Genomic DNA, 12,826 nt, shown 5'->3' with positions numbered 1-12,826 from the left:
GGAGGCAGCATTGGATAATGGATAAAGCCGCTCTTGGGCGGTGGCCTTTCCTGGGCTGGTGGCTTCCGAACTGCAGTCCCAGGCACTGTCGAGGGTCCGTGAAGGTTCTCCCTGCGGTCTCTGGGCTGGCTTCTAAAAGCGATGACGGTGAGACTTCTTCATCTGTTTTGTTTCTGGGGAGAACTGAAGAGAAGCTGGCCCCATCGCTGGTGGCGCCTTCACAACACGACCGTTTGTTCGTTCTTTTTATGATGCAAGTTTTCCTCCCAGCACTCAGAGACCAGTCACAGGAATGGGACTGAGAACAGTCTTTCTCTGAATTGTCCCTCACAATACTGGGTAAGATTTCCAGCTTTCCACCTTCCAGTCTCCCAGTTACTTCTGGAGCTGCTCTGGAGAACAGCTTGTGTAAACTCGTGAAGAAGTCTTTAGGGACCTCTGTGCCTCAGCTCCTGGCAGACGGACCACGGGGGTGCTCCGCTTAGTTGCGGGCCCTGCGTTCGCAGGCACTGGGTCCTCTCCGCTGTGATGTCCGCAGACGGTGGTGAGCGTAAAAGGTTTTGCAGCGGCAGAAGAGCAGGGCCATTATTCTGTTTTTGAGAGGTCAGCCAGGTCATGGCTGGGGAAGGATACTAGCACATCTTCCCAGCAAGGTGATTTATAACATTGAAATGTTGGCATTACCCTAAATAATCAACATAGGATTGGCAAAATGCATTTTGGTACGTCAGTCAGCAGGTGGGATCTCCTGCAGCATTTAATTTGATTGTGAAAATCTGTGCTTATTGACTTGGGAAAAAATGCCCGTGGTATATTATTGAGTGAAAAAAACGCTGGCAGTCAAGTATGCACGATCCCATCTTATGGAAAATGTGCTCACGTGTGCATATGGGCACGTGAGAGTGAGTGCGTCTTCGTTGATATGCCCCAACATGCTAACCATGGTTATTCTGGGAGATTGAACGTGACTTTTAAATTCTTCCTTATACTTTTGGAGAGGGTCTGAATTGATTGTAATGAGCATGTCTTTGTTTCACAATAAGAAAAAAAATTACATTTAACTGAAACCTGCTCTATTATATTTATTGTAATAAATTATATCTTATCAGGGTTCCTAAAGCTTCATTACTTGCCCTTATTGGCCAAATTAAGGTAGACTACCATCAGGAAAATTAAAAATACTAAATTTGGAAGATAAAATCTCCAAAGAGTTTTAAAGATCGAGTTGTAAAAGTTGAAAAATAAATGGCTTGCATACTTTATGGATTATATTATAAACTGAAACCAAATATCACTGGCAGCATTGGAGAAGGTAAGACTGGGAGGGGGCAGTGCTGGCTTGAAACAGAGGTGGGGGCCCACAGCTGGGTTAGCAATAGCCCACTGAAAATAGTGCTTTGGCAGTGATGACGGTGAATGGTGTGGTACAAGGCTGTGTTGTGACCACGGAAGTGACTAGTGGCCAAAGAAGTCTGAGCATTTGTGACATGACAAATTTTCACTCGGTCTTAAATTTACATTTTTCTTGACTCTGTGCCTGACTCCACATGCAGCCATTCCTCTTCCTGGTAATCTGTCTGGTCTCTAAATGCTGGTGGTGTTCCATCTGGCTCCCTGGCTGAGAACAGGCCATCCCAGATACCCAAGGATGTGATTGTCATTCCCATGACTCCGTAAATGAGGTGTTACACACCAGTGCACGCAGATCTCATATTAAAATCCCGCAGCACAGTTGGAATTTCAGCCAGGGGTATCTTCAGAGTCCAAAGCAAGATATCTCTTTAATGAAATTTGATGCAAAACGTGAAATCTGCAATCATTATTGTGAATCTGGGTTTTATCTAAGTTACGAAGCACCTGGAAGGAGGGAACAGGAATTTTTGTAAACAAGTTGAATAAATGAAGTATTTTTTCAAAGTTATTTTAGGTCTGAATGGAAACAATAGCATATGTTCATTTAAAAGCATCTTTGTAAAAAAATAAAATAAGATAATAAAATAAAATAAAAATAAATCTTTGTAATCATGGTCAGAATTCTGAAACAAATTCCACAGCATAATGAACATTGACATCATTCTATTAATGGTTGAACAAATCGATATTTAATACACAAACCCTATTTTTTTCTAAAAAAAAAGTCCTGTGTTTTGTCAGAAGTTCTCTAGCTTTGGGAAGATAGTTTATAAATAGAAAAATAAAGTGAAATCAGTACAAGACTCATTCTGATTGAAGTGGGGGCTCCACTAGTAAGAATGTTGCAAGACCCAGGTCAAAAGTGAAAACCACAGAACTCTCCGTATTATCCCTTTACAGAGCATCTTCTTGACCAGTGATGAAGACAGTCTGTTCTCTACTAGCTGCAGGAATGCAGCTTTAAAATAAATCTGTTCATTGTTTCGTGTGTCTGTATTTTGTCTCTCCAGCAAGATTTTGGACTGTCCAGGGTCAGCACCATTTGCTCTGTTTCTGTTCTATTTCCCGCTATTTTGCTTGTCAGGATTGCTGGGGATATGGCAGGTGCTTCGGCATTATTTATTCAGCGGGCAAGAGTCAGATTCAGAAAAGAATGCATTTTATCCCACTTGCCAACTCTAGTTAATTGATAATAGCTTTCTTAACCAAGTTAAGAAAGACTGAGGACGTCTGGCCTCCGCAGAAAGAATACTGTGGCTGGTGGGCCCTGTCCACTGAGGGCACAAGAGTGGTGGTACTTCTGCTGCGTTCGGTGCCTGTCCCTGAATCCACCAACCCTGGAGTCTCGACGTTTCTGGACTCTCTGTTACATGAGATAAACGTTTACATCTCCTTACGTAAGCTACCGTTAATTGATTTTTTCTTACATGCAGCTAAGAGCATCCTATCTTACACAGTCTCCTATTCACCAACCCCAGTACTTCAACAGAAGCTTTTTTTTTAACTCATAAATTATTATTTTTTTCCACTTAGGAATGTGTTTTAATGAAGCACCACGTAAGGTACAGGGCTGGAAAAGTTCTCGAATATTGATTCTCCTCCTTCCTAGTTGAGTAACTTCGGTGTGAGTGTTCCTAAAGCTCTCCTGTCTTCTGTTTTCTAACTTCGAAAAAGAGGACATTGTATATCTCACAGATGCTGTGAAAATGATCTAGGTGAGATCCACAAGCTCATGCAGACAGCAGGCACACATGTAACGCACAGCAGGTGCACCGCCCGGGGAGGTCAGCCTGCTCCGACCTCCCCAGGGAAGTGGGACATCAGCCACTCTGTAAAAACATCCATTTCACTTGGTCACCGGAACTCAGTCAGCATCTCTTCACACGGAGCTCTAGGAGGTCTGGAGCGAGGGGGTGGACAGGCTTTGCCTTTGGACTGGTGGATTTTTTTCATGAAACCGTCAGGTGATTCTGGCATCACATCCCTCTAGCTCTGGTGCAGCCAAAAGGCAATCTAAGCAGGAGAAGAAAGTCAGTGCTAACTAATATGTAATTTGCAAACCTTCTGAGAGTAGATATATTTTATACTTTGGAAGATTTGGGTCTTATTTTATTACTGGGGCTCCTGATAAATTAAAGAGAGATGAGTTGTTACAGGGCCAAAAGAAACCCTTACATTTAAATTAAAATTTAAGTCTTTTCTGTGTTTGCTGTCAGACCCACAGGGCTTTGTTGGAGGAACTTGAGCTATGTGACACTGGTTTATGTATATATTTTCCTAGTCAGAAAGGTCCTATTGACTTTTTCTGTGAATCTGTTAGTTTGTCACTAGAAGGTTACTCTCTAATATAAAGGAAACAACTGATGCTGTAGGGAGAATGACTTAACATTTAAGAATTGATTCAGCAGTGGGTAGAATTTCATAACAATGAAGAATGGGCTTCAAAGTCCAGACAGAGTTGCTTGTTAATCCTAGCACTGAACAATGACCTTGAGCAAAGCAGATTGTTAACCTCTTGTAGCCTCTGCTTCCACATCTGTAAAATGAAGATGACGCTTGTGTTATTTAACCATTGCTGTATAAACACCTCCCAAAATTCATGCGCTTAAAAGAATCTTTTTTTTTTTTTTTTTATTTCTTCAGCATCTGTGTTTCAGATGAAGTCATCTGCACTTAGTTGGGTGACTCTGGTCAACTTGGCTGGTCATGGCCACATGACGGTGGGTTGGCTGAGAGTCAGTGGGAGTGGCTCTACTCCACGTGTCCCTCATCCTCCTTGGAGCCACAGGCTAGCCGAAGCCTGCTCTTCTCATGGCGATGGCAGAGGGACAAGCCGGCGAACCCAGCCATTCGACCCCCTGGCAAGACTTTTATCACTCCTGCTCACACGCCAGTGGGCGAAGCAAGTTATATGGGCAAGCCAAAGTCAAGAGCTAGGGACTTCTGTCCCTGCTCCTCTTCCCTATTTTCTTCCTCCCCCCACCTCCTCTCCCCTCCATCTACCTCTTCCCCTTCTTCTGTGTCTCCTTCCTCTTCTCTCTGTGAGCAGTTTGAGGGGGAAAAAACCCATGTTTTACTAACCTCTCTCCACTTGACACCCTGTGGGTACCTGATGCATGTTGACTGAAAAAACACTCTAAGGGAGTTTGCACTAAGCTCGTGAAAACACATGTGCTCCTGCACGGACACACACACACACACACACACACACACACACGGTTGGAAGATGTTGGACACGTTCTGCTTCTGAGTAAAAAAAATGACCTCAGCCTTGTCAAATGCTTCAGGAGAGAAAAAACATTTTCTCTCCATGCCATCATTTGCTCAAAGGCAGATCCAGAGTGTTAGTTCAAATGTTTCTTCTCCCCCGATTATCTTGTACAAAGCTCTCCATTTGGGACTACTTGCAGGCTTCCTTGTCATTCTCCAGCTCTGGTTTATATAAAAATGGATCATTTGTTGAGGCAAACTTCAAAGCCAGAGAGTGCCCTAAGTCATAAATGGTTCCGTCGTTTAATTCAGGCATAATCCTATTAGAGACACAGCTCTCAGGGCTGGGGAATCCTTTTAGGCCTCTTTGATCAAGGGAGCACATTTGAGTTCAGCGGCTTCAGCTGCCCAAGCCCTAAAAATAACAGGGAACCCATTTAATATCTGGAAATGTCAATTTCTCTCATTTCTGGTGAAAGAAGTCTATTCTCAAGTGGACCAGTAACCGTGTCTGAATTCAAGGGAAAGAGTTGTGCTGTGTTGCCCAAATGTGGGGCGCCCTTGCCGGTATGCCAAAGAACTTAGGTGACATTAAATTGTGTCTGGAGGCACTTGCTACCCTGCTGGCTCATTAGCCATCTTCAAACCATGTTTCTGATTGCAGGAGATGGAAGTTTCAGTTTGGTCTTTGTTTTTTGCTTCTCAAACTCTCGTTAACTTTTTCGTCTCACGGGCAACATTAGAAAAGATGCTCAGCGTCACTCCTCATCAGGGAAATACAAATCAAAAGCACACTGAGATACCACCTCACGCCAGTCAGAGTGGCTAAAATGAACAAATCGGGAGACTATAGATGCTGGCGAGGATGAGGAGAAACGGGAACCCTCTTGCACTGTTGGAGGGAATGCAAACTGGTGCAGCCGCTCTGGAAAGCAGTGTAGACGGTCCTCAAAAAATTAAAAATAGATCTACCCTATGACCTAACAATAGCACTTGCTAGGAATTTACCCAAGGGATACAGGAGTGCTGATGCACAGGGGCATGTGTACCCCAATGTTTAGAGCAGCACTTTCAACAATAGCCAAATTATGAAAAGAGCCTAAATGTCCATCAACCGATGAATGGATAAAGAGATTGTGGTTTATATATACAGTGGAATACTACTTGGCAATGAGAAAGAATGAAATCTGACCATTTGTAGCAACATGGATGGAACTGGAGGGTATTATGCTAAGTGAAATGAGTCAGGCAGAGAAAGACAGATACCATGTGTTTTCACTCATATGTGGATCTTGAGAAAGTTAACAGAAGACCATGGGGGAGGGGAAGGGGAAAAAAAGAGTTACAGAGAGGGAGGGAGGCAAACCATAAGAGACTCTTAAATACTGAGAACAAACTGACGGTAGATGGGGGGTGGGGGAGAGGGAAAAGTGGGTGATGAGCACTGAGGAAGGCACTTGTTGGGATGAGCACTGGGTGTTGTATGGAAACCAATTTAACAATAAATTATATTTAAAAAAATAATAAAGAAGATAAAGGGCATGTTGAACACAGGAGCCCACCTGGAAGAGATTCCAATAGCCAAAGTTGGAATAATTTGAGCAACAAACTAAAGATAATATAGAATTATAACCGCCCCCCCCACCCCCCCACCAAAAAAAAAGACGAGTTCTTTGCACTGTGCTAGCCTCTGCCTCCCTGCCGGCCTGCAGTCTCTGCTCAGCCCCACCTTTCTCTCCTGCCCTCCTTCACACTGCTCCAGCCACCTTGTGTTAACATTCCAGACCTGTTCCCACCTCACAAACTTAGCACACTTTGTTTCTTTTGTTTTGGAAGGTTTTACCCCCAGAAATCCACGTGACTCAGTCCCTCACCTCTTTTTTTTTTTTTTTTTTAATTTTAATGTTTATTTCTGAGAGAGAGAGAGAGAGAGAGAGAGAGAGAGAGAGAGAGAACCAGTGACAGTGTGAGTGGGGAAGGAACAGAGAGAGGGAGGAGATAGAAGCAGGCTCCATGGTCTGAGCTGTCAGCACAGAGCCTGATGCAGGGCTCGAACCCATGAACTGTGAGATTATGACCTGAGCTGAAGTCGGACGCTTAACTGACTGAGGCACGTAGGCGTCCCAATCCCTCACCCCCTTCTGATCTTTGATCAAATGCTGCCGTTTCCATGAGTCTAGCTCTGTCCGCCCTGTTCCAAGCATCCCCCCATCTCTGGCATCTTCTCTCTTCCGGCTCTGTTTTGTTTTATTTTCATAGCACTTTCCACTACTCATCACAGTATAAAGTCACTTACGTGTTTACTGTGCATCTCCTCCATGAGCAGATAAGCTTCTTAAGTGCAGGGATTTTTGTCAGTTTGGTTCTGTGCCATATTCCCAGGATTTAGGACGTGCCTGGCTCATAGAAGATGCTCATTAAAGATTTGTCGAACGGATGAGTGACAGAACTGCTTTTTGGCTTTGGTGGATGATAGTGTTTGGCTGGAGTTTGGTAGTGCTGCTCTGTTTCCGTTGGAATCATTTTTACCTGGCCTTTCTATTTAAGGCAAATGACACTAACATCTGGGCCCACAGTTCCTGGACCGGAATTCCTTTTAACCTTCCGCATTCTGATTCCTCAGTTATCTGCCAGGCCTCTAGAGTTCATGGCAATATTTATCACACTCTTGGGATCTTTCCTAGTCCAGTTGAAATACGGGTCTCATTGGGTTTGGAAAGGTACATTCTGAGGCCCTATTTCAATTTATGGTTTTCATTTGTTTTTCTGAGTTTTTCACGTACAGTCCGCATTTTTCATGATCGGGGAAATGAAATTTGTGGACAGGAGGGCTGCGTGCTCTTCTTATGTCAGCTTGGTTCAAATGTAACGGAAGAATTCACCCATCAAGTTTAAAATGGAACTCTACCCTGAGCGCCATCTCGGAAGGATGAGAGTCCTTGGGAGTGCTCGGAAGGTAGAGTCCAAGAGTGAGTGGGCTTGCCTCAGATCGAGCACGGAAGGCCTTTCCAGACACTAAGACAATTTACTGTGAAGAAGCACCAGCCTCGGAGAAATTTAAAAAAAAATGGTGAAAAAGCATCAAGGAGGCAAAAAGAGTCGGGCCTGAGCTTGACAGTGGTTGGGAGGCAGAAGTCTGTGACTCTGAGTAAACAAATTCAGATGTACCTGAGCTGTCCTCACCCAGCGGATGCAGTGACCCAGATCACTCGTGAGGCAGCAGGTGTATTGAGCTGCTCTTACGTGCCAGGCACCATGCTGCGTGCCTGCCACCCAGTGATGAAGGAGCAGAGAATGGAGTTCATGTCCGGTAGGCAAGAAAACAAGCCAACACTCTAAGTAATTATCCATTTCCAAAGTGGGGGAATATCTCTGAAGGAAGAGAGAAGAGAAGTGGTCCAAAACTAGCAACAGGGGTCAGAGACTCTCGGGCTCTGACTCGGACTGGAGGGAGAGCATCTAGCATGCAGTGGGGATGTAGGGCTCTGACTTAGATTAGGATTCAAGCTGAAGGTCTGGCCAGGCCATGTGGTGGGGTCCCCAACCTCTGCCCACTTCTCTCTTCACCCATGAGCTCCTTCCTGTCCTTTTCTTACTCATCTTCTACCCCTAGGCCGGTGCCCACCAAGCCTGGCTGAAGATTGGAACCTGCTAGGGGGACTGCAAATGGATAACCCTGGGGCCCTTTGCAAACTTAGGGACTCTGAGTCTCCAGGGATGGGTCCAGGGAATATGCATTTTGAAAACTACCCCTCACATTGTTCAGTTGGCTCATGCTTGGGGGCTCTGTTTCGGGAGAGCTTCTGAGAGTCCCCCGGTTCTCCCACCAAATGACGCTCTGGGACGTTTGGCTTCTGCGCCCGCATCTGCGTTCCCTCCGTCATTACTTGCCATCTCTGACCTGTAGCCCAACCACACGGGACTGTAGCAGTTGACTCTCGCCTGCCCGTCTCCTTTGCCTGTTTGGAAGGCCCTTGAGTGCAGGGTGGGGATTTCCATGTGTGCATCTCCAGCATGCCTTGTGAGAAAGTAAATGAATTATAACAGGCAGCACTTACATGGCACTTACAATGCGTCTGACAGTGTCCTGATACTTACACAACGTGTCAAGTCCTCCCAGATTCCCCAGGAGGTAGATACTGTTGTCATCCCTACTTAATGGGAGAGAAAACTAAGACACACAGGTATTAACGCAAACACGTAGCTAGAAGTGGCAGAACCAGGCATCCTGATCCCAGAATCCAGATCCTCGAGTGTTGTGCACTTAGTGAATGAACGAATAAATGAATGAATGAATGATTTTTGTGTCACCCCATTTTATCCTTGAATAATTAGTACACACTGTGTTGGGGAAGCCCTTAGAATGGTAAGAAGCTTTGATCTCTGTTAACACAAACCCTGTTTTGACTCATCCCCAGCTTTTGAAGATTTCATTACAAATACCTTGAGACAGGCAGTGCACAGAAAGTCCCCAAAGGGAGGGATTTCCTAGTAAATAGCCCTTGTCTTGCTCCTTCCCCCACCCCCTAGCATCACTGTTCCCTTAATGCTCATTGTTAAGCTGTTGATACTAAGGCACTGTTGGATATCCACTGTTCATGTCCATGGGTGGTTCTTGCATGGGGCTGAAGCAAGATATGGGAAACTGATCGTAGTTTACAAACCGATGCATAGAGGGAGTCTCTGGGTTGTGTCCAACGTCCTAAAGCGCCAGAACTCTCTTCTCTTGCAGCGTGTGCTAGGTAAGTCAGGTGTGGTTATTTACTCAGACCTGCTACAAGCCAGGCACTGCACAGGTAACGCCACTTAGCTCATAGTGGCTCCTTCCCCAGATGGTTGGATGGCTTGACCCAGCAGACATTGCCAAACTGCTGATTCACTGGTTCCCAATCTTGGGTCATATCAAGATCACTCGGAGAACCTGGCAAAAATACAAAGTCCTCTGTCTTATTTCAAGGATCCTGGGCTCTTGTCTTTAGTAACTTTCCTTGTGATCCTGATACACAGTTACTTTTGAGATCCTCTGTAGTAAGACAAGGAGCCCTGCACTTAAGGAAATATCAGAATTAACTAGGGGAGCTTTTAATGCCAAGCAAACTGGTGCCCAGGTGACTCTGATTCAGAATCATGCCTCGGGCTTCATTCTCACCTGCTGCACGCCGCCGGCACTCATGGGAAGACAGTAGGCTGGTCGCTCCTCCCGAGTCCCAAATACTCCAACTTACTCTTCCCTCCCAGGCTCTGCAGTCTCCTGTGGGAAGATCTGCACGGACCCAGCATCCTTGCTACAGAACCCTGGGACTGCAGGCTTTTGTCAAGGTAAGGAGATCTTTGCCTTTTATTTTGAATACAGTATTTTTGGTCCAGGTCGCTTTTGGGTTGGCTCTGTTTTTTGAAAGCCAGATCAATGTGGTTTCCTAAAGGCTGAGGCTGGGTGTCTGTTCTACGCGGCTTAAGGTAGGCCCTGTCTCTAACGAAGCCTATTTCTGTGCCACGTTTTCCAAGCCTGTTCCCACCCAGCCTGTCTTCCGTTCTCTCCAAGTGCAGCAAGATTGGAGGGGTGGTTTTGTTACAAGAGAGGAGACTGAAACACAAGGGAGAGGCTGGGGCGATAGCCGAGGACTTCTGGCTCTAAGCCGGTGCTTGCAGAGGCCGTGATGCGCCAGCCCCTGCGCACCGGCTCTCTTGACAGAGGAGGGTCCTTGACATTGCGGCCCGAGGTGGGGGTTGGGGAAATCTCCGAAACTGCACCAACCGCGGCTTCTACCACAAGCGATGGCGACACTAGCTACACTTAGGGCCCTGGTGATAAATTGGCATTAATGAAATCTTAATAATCTAGCCACGAAGAGCAAAACAAAAATCCATAATGAGCCTTGATGGACCATTAGGTGTTAATAAGAATACTACAAATGCCTGACAGAGTGCGTTACGGAGCTCAGCGAGCCTCGCCCAGTCCCTCCCAACCTGTAATGTCTCAATATCTTCACTGTGTACATAGACGCTGGATTGGGGATGATAGGGACAAGATTGTGGGGGAGGGACCGTGCAAGTTCATGGTGGCAAACCTTCACTCACCGCCGGAAGAGACGGGTTTGGGCGAGACTTTGAAACTCTGACCTTCTCTTTCCAATCTGTAAAATGGGAACAAGACATTTTCTTTAGTCTTTTACTTGAGAAGATGGAAAAAGGCCATGCGGTCTTGTCTTGTCTTGCTTTCCCCTCATTTCTAGGTGAATTGGTCCCCTTTTCACATGCGGCTTTTGTAGTTGTCTCGGCCTGTCTGCCTGCCGAGTTTCTTCTTTCGAGGTGTCAAACTGTACATTATGGACGTTCAGCTTTTTTTCAGCTATGTCGCAAATATTGTCTCCCTATCTCTTTTTTAAAATAACTGTACTGAAGTATGACTCACACACCATAAAATGCAACCGTCATAAGTCTACCGTTCAAGAATTTTAAGTGAATTTACAGAGTTGTGCAGCCTCACCACAGTACACTTTCAGACCTTCTCTGCCAACCCTGAAGTTTTCCTTGTGCCCATTTGCAGTTCGTCCACACTCCCACCTCCCAGCCCTTAGCAACTACTGGTCTGTACTCTGTCTCAATGAATTCACCTTTTCTGGACTAAATGGAATCATACAACATATAGTCTTTTCCATCTGACTTCTTTCATTTAGCATAATTGTCTTTTGGTTCATCCATGTTGTAATGTGTCAGGACTTTATTTCTTTCTGCTGTTGGATAGTATTCCATTGGAGGGGTATGCTGTGTTTGTGTCCTGCTCAGTCCCTGCTCTGTGTGTGTGTGTGTGCGCGGGTGTGCGCTCACGCATGTGCATCCTCAGCCAGGAATGTGCTGTCCCCAAGACCACAACTTCAACCAAGTAAAGCCATGGGCCTTCCCTGCCTCCACGATAGTCACCTTCACTGATAACACCTGCAGGTTTGGGCATTGTCCTGGTGGGCATGTGAAGCTGTCACTCCTCAAAGCTATCCGCCCTGGCCGGATCTCTGCCAGCTAGGCACTAGCCCTCTGGTGATGGTGGTGGTGATGGCAGTGGTGGTGGTGATGGTGGTGGGTAGTCAGTTCTGGTCGCAGTCCAGGGCGAGACTACTGCAGAGTCCCCCTATTCTTAGCGAAAGTCTAGCGGTTGTATACGCACAAACAGTTCGCAGGTTGTTGTGTGCCTTTGGTGATGTCCGGGGCTCTGAAATGGTTGTTTTTGTTAATTTTTTTCAGCTTTAGAATTGCTTTTAGGGTAATGATTTGCTGAACTCCTCATCCTTGGCTGGAAGGCTCACGCTGCTTCTCAATCTCTTGATTGCTTTCAACTTAGCTGTGAGGTCTATTATCATAGAACGATTTTAATTTTAGTGTGGGTGTATGTGTCATTATTTCTATTTTGGCATCTATTTTTTTTATCTTGTCTAGAGAGACCTTCTCCCTCCTGAGATCACTAACAAATTCCCTTATACTTTCCTCTGATACTTTTTTACAGCTCTGTGACTTACATGTAAAGGCTCCGATTCATGTGCAATTGCTTTCTAGAAGGATTGTACACATGTATTATTCCAGTGGAAAAGTATTAGAATTGAAAAAATCCTATGTGAAGCTAGTGTTAAGATTCACATATATTTTCTCTACATTAAAGGTGTTTTTTAATTAGTTGTTTATCTTGTTTTATGAGTTTATGCTGTTTGCCATGTATTTCTTATGGAGTCTCTACACAGAAGATATTGAGCCCGCGTTTATGATAATTGCTGCAAATACTTCACCAATATGCTGTTTGGGTAGTAAGTGGCTTTATTTTCTGATGATAGGAATATAAAATCATTTTAGAAAAATGGAAAAATGAACACAAGAAAAAATTGGAAAGTACAGTTTCATTTAAATTTTAGTATTGATGCTTTTTGTGGTCTGTATAAATATAAACACATATTTACACAAAATAGGTATCTTATAACAATAGGGAAGTTTTCAGTCTTTACCACCAGTCATTTTACACAAGGTGCTAATGTTCGAGTTCTTCATTTTGAGTTATCTCTTGTTCTGTTTTTGTGCATATTGATGAGGAAAAAGTGACGATGCAGCCTGATTTTAAAATGTTTCTGTTAAAGTGACCGTTTATGGTCACTTCTGCCATAATTTGTACAAGGCAGGAGAGAGGCGCTTTCTGCCGGTTTCTCAACTCCAGGAGAAGAGG

At 44.9% G+C, this 12,826-nt stretch overlaps 1 long non-coding RNA gene across 5 annotated transcripts in view; it reads left to right on the top strand.

The window, feature by feature from the left end:
* The window catches only part of LOC102900985, an 807,705-nt gene that overhangs the window by 137,602 nt on the left and 657,277 nt on the right, over positions 1 to 12,826 (top strand). For all 5 annotated transcript variants that reach the window (XR_006590330.1, XR_006590331.1, XR_006590332.1 and 2 more), the window contains exon 8: positions 9,862 to 9,942. This is a non-coding gene — a long non-coding RNA (uncharacterized LOC102900985). The remainder of the gene's footprint in view (positions 1 to 9,861; positions 9,943 to 12,826) is intronic.

Source organism: Felis catus, chromosome E2 (assembly GCF_018350175.1).
Source record: "Felis catus isolate Fca126 chromosome E2, F.catus_Fca126_mat1.0, whole genome shotgun sequence".
Lineage (NCBI taxonomy): Eukaryota > Metazoa > Chordata > Mammalia > Carnivora > Felidae > Felis > Felis catus.
The sequence above is the reverse complement of the archived record's forward strand: the minus strand, read 5'-3'. Positions and strand labels throughout refer to the sequence as shown.